Below are 3,644 nucleotides of genomic sequence, written 5' to 3' on the forward strand. Positions count from 1 at the left end.
TGCATTTGCTCCTGCAATTGGTCTGTCACCTAGCGGTGCATCAAGGACATAATTCTTCTGTGCAGCAATGAGGATAATCCTCAGATCACGGATCCAATCCGCATTATTGCTACTAACATCTTTCAACTTAGTTTTCTCTAGGAACATATCAAAAATAAAACAGGGGAGCTAAACGCGAGCTATTGATCTACAACATAGATATGCTAATACTACCAGGACTAAGTTCATGATAAATTAAAGTTCAATTAATCTTATTACTTAAGAACTCCCACTTAGATAGACATCCCTCTAATCATCTAAGTGATCACGTGATCCATATCAACTAAACCATGTCCGATCATCACGTGAGATGGAGTAGTTTTCAATGGTGAACATCACTATGTTGATCATATCTACTATATGATTCACGCTCGACCTTTCGGTCTCCAGTGTTCCGAGGCCATATCTGCATATGCTAGGCTCATCAAGTTTAACCCGAGTATTATGCGTGTGCAAAACTGGCTTCCACCCGTTGTATGTGAACGTAGAGCTTATCACACCCGATCATCACGTGGTGTCTCAGCACAAAGAACTATCGCAACGGTGCATACTCAGGGAGAACACTTATACCTTGAAATTTTAGTAAGGGATCATCTTATAAAGCTACCGCCGAACTATGCAAAATAATATGTATAAAAGATAAACATCACATGCAATCAAAATATGTGACATGATATGGCCATCATCATCTTGTGCCTTTGATCTCCATCTCCAAAGCATCGTCATGATCTCCATCGTCACCGGCATGACACCATGATCTCCATCATCTTGATCTATATCAATGTGTCGTCACATGGTCGTCTCGCCAACTATTGCTCTTGCAACTATTGCTATCGCATAGCGATAAAGTAAAGCAATTATTTGGCGCTTGCATCTTATGCAATAAAGAGACAACCATAAGGCTTCTGCCAGTTGCCAATAACTTCAAAAAAACATGATCATCTCATACAACAACTTATATCTCATCACGTCTTGACCATATCACATCACAACATGCCCTGCAAAAACAAGTTAGACGTCCTCTACTTTGTTGTTGCAAGTTTTACGTGGCTGCTACGGGCTTAGCAAGAACCGTTCTTACCTACGCATCAAAACCACAATGATTTTTTGTCAAGTATGTGCTGTTTTAACCTTCAACAAGGACCGGGCGTAGCCACACTCGATTCAACTAAAGTTGGAGAAACTGACACCCGCGAGCCACCTGTGTGCGAAGCACGTCGGTAGAACCAGTCTCGCGTAAGCGTACGCGTAATGTCAGTCCGGGCCGCTTCATCCAACAATACCGCCGAATCAAAATATGACATGCTGGTAAGCAGTATGACTTGCATCGCCCACAACTCACTTGTGTTCTACTCATGCATATAACATCTACGCATAAACCTGGCTCTGATACCACTATTGGGGAACGTAGTAATTTCAAATATTTCCTACGCACACGCAAGATCATGGTGATGCATAGCAACGAGAGGGGAGAGTGTCATCCACGTACCCTCATAGACCATTAAGCGGAAGCGTTATGACAACGCGGTTGATGTAGTCGTATGTCTTCACGATCGACCGATCCTCAGTACCGAACGTACGGCACCTCCGCGTTGAGCACACGTTCAGCTCGGTGACGTCCCGCGAACTCACATCCAGTAGAGCTCGAGGGAGAGTTTCGTCAGCACGACGGCGTGATGACGGTGATGATGATGCTACCGACGCAGGGCTTCGCCTAAGCACCGCTACGATATGACCGAGGTGGATTATGGTGGAGGGGGGCACCGCACACGGCTAAAAGATCATATTTCTTTTTAGTTGACTTGGGTGGAAAAGGCATAGGTTTTTGAACTCACGGTTCTCTTTCTTTACCGTGTTTTCTAGCCACAAAGTCTCTTTTGTCATGTCTTTTATTCTTAGGTTGTGGGTTATCAAGATCAACAGTTGGTTCTATCTCAACATCATTATCTTGTTCTTTTTCATTTGATTGAGTGTCTTCATGAACCTCATCATTATCTTTTTCATTATCAGAAGGTGAGTGTTCATTACCAGATTGAGTTTCAGCATCAGAGATAGAAGTTTCATTATCATTATCAGGAGGTTTCTCTATTTCAGGTTCACTAGAAGTATGCAAAGTCCTCATTTTTCTTCTTCTTTTTCTTTTTAGAAGGACTAGGTGCACTAGTGTTATTTCTTTATGAATCTTGTTCAATTCTTTTTGGGTGTCCCTTAGGATAAAGTGGTTCCTGAGTCATTTTACCTCCTCTAGTTGCAACTCTAACAGCAAAGTCATGTATGTTGTTATTCATTTCATCAAGTAATTCTCTTTGAGATTTAGCAACTTGTTCTAATTGAGTTTGAACCATAGAACCATGTTTTCCAACACCTCTGACATCATTTGATATTCTAAATAACAAGTCACTCAAGTGAGCAATCATATCAGAATTATATTTCAATTGTTTCATAACATTTGCATTGAAGTGATCTTGTTTTCTAATGTAGTTTTCAAAATCATAAAGGCATTGACTAGGATGCATATTGTGAGGATTGTCATTATCATTGAACTTCATTAGAGACCTTACCTCTACCACCTTAGGCAGTGGTGGTGTATTAAGCCCATGTATTTCTTCAATAGGAGGTAAATTTTTAACATCCTCAGTTTTAATACCTTTTTTCTTCATAGATTTCTTTGCCTCTTGCGTATCTTCAGGACTGGGATATAATATACCCCTCTTCTTCGGAGTGGGTTCAGCCGGTGGTTCAGGAAGAGTCCAATCATCATAATTTTTCAATATATTATTCAATAATTCTTCAGCTTGTCCAACAGTTCGTTCCCTGAAAACACAACCAGCACAACTATCTAGGAAGTCCCAAGAAGCATCGGTTAGTCCATTATAGAAGATATCAACTATTTCATTTTTTAAGAGGATGATCAGGCAAAGCCTCCCCAAGCTTGTGGGAGACTCTCTTCTTTAGTTTGCACAAAGTTAAATATTTCCTGTAAGGCAACTTGTTTCTTATGAGCAAGAAAATATTTTTCAGAGAAGTAATAAATCATATCCTAGGGACTACGCACACAACCAGGAGCAAGAGTATTGTAGCAAGCTTTAGCATCACCCTTTAATGAGAAAGGAAATAATTTGAGAATAAAGTAATAGCGAGTTTTCTCATCATGAGTAAAAAGGGTGGCTATACCATTCAACTTAGTAAGATGTGCCACAACAGTTTTAGTTTCATAACCATGGAAAGGATCAGATTCAACCAAAGTAATTAACTCTGGGTCGACAGAGAATTCATAATCCTTATAATCAATAAAGATAGGTGAAGTAGCAAACTTAGGATCACATTTCATTCTAGCATTCAGAGATTTTTCTTTATACTTGCATAGTAATTTTTCTAGATCATCGCTATCCTTACAAGCAAGAATATCTCTAGTTGTCTCCTCATTCAAAACATAACCTTCCGGTACCTTAGGCAATTCATATCTAGGAAGGCTAGTTCTAGCAGGTGTTTCAGGAGTTTCAGTTTCAATCTCATCATCAGATTCAACAACATCATGTTGTATTACTCTAGCAATTTGTGCATCAAGAAAATCACCAAGTGGCACATCATCATTATCAAGCAAG

The sequence above is a fragment of the Triticum aestivum genome, chromosome 6D, assembly GCF_018294505.1.
Source record: "Triticum aestivum cultivar Chinese Spring chromosome 6D, IWGSC CS RefSeq v2.1, whole genome shotgun sequence".
Classification (NCBI taxonomy): domain Eukaryota; kingdom Viridiplantae; phylum Streptophyta; class Magnoliopsida; order Poales; family Poaceae; genus Triticum; species Triticum aestivum.